Source organism: Zootoca vivipara, chromosome 16 (assembly GCF_963506605.1).
Source record: "Zootoca vivipara chromosome 16, rZooViv1.1, whole genome shotgun sequence".
NCBI lineage: Eukaryota > Metazoa > Chordata > Lepidosauria > Squamata > Lacertidae > Zootoca > Zootoca vivipara.
Window position 1 is genome coordinate 20,411,017 of NC_083291.1, and position 339 is coordinate 20,411,355.

Genomic DNA, 339 nt, shown 5'->3' on the forward strand with positions numbered 1-339 from the left:
CCCCCCCGGTTATGCCCATGACTCCATACCCTCCGACATTTCTTTGATGAAAATAGGGACATCCTAAGGAAAAGTGGGACATTCTGGGATCAAATCAGAAACCAGGGCAGCTTCTGTAAATCCGGAACTGTCCCTGGAAAATAGGGACACTTGGAAGGTCTGGTGATTGCATTTCGCTTACCACTGTTTCTAGGGGGACTGGAGGAGAAAAAGAAGGATCAATGGAATCCACACCTCCCATTAGTCCTACTTTGATTATTAACACAGGCCTGAGGGCCCCATTGTAGCAGGCTGAAACAAGCAGCATGCAGCAGCCCGTATATCAGACCGAAGCAGGCG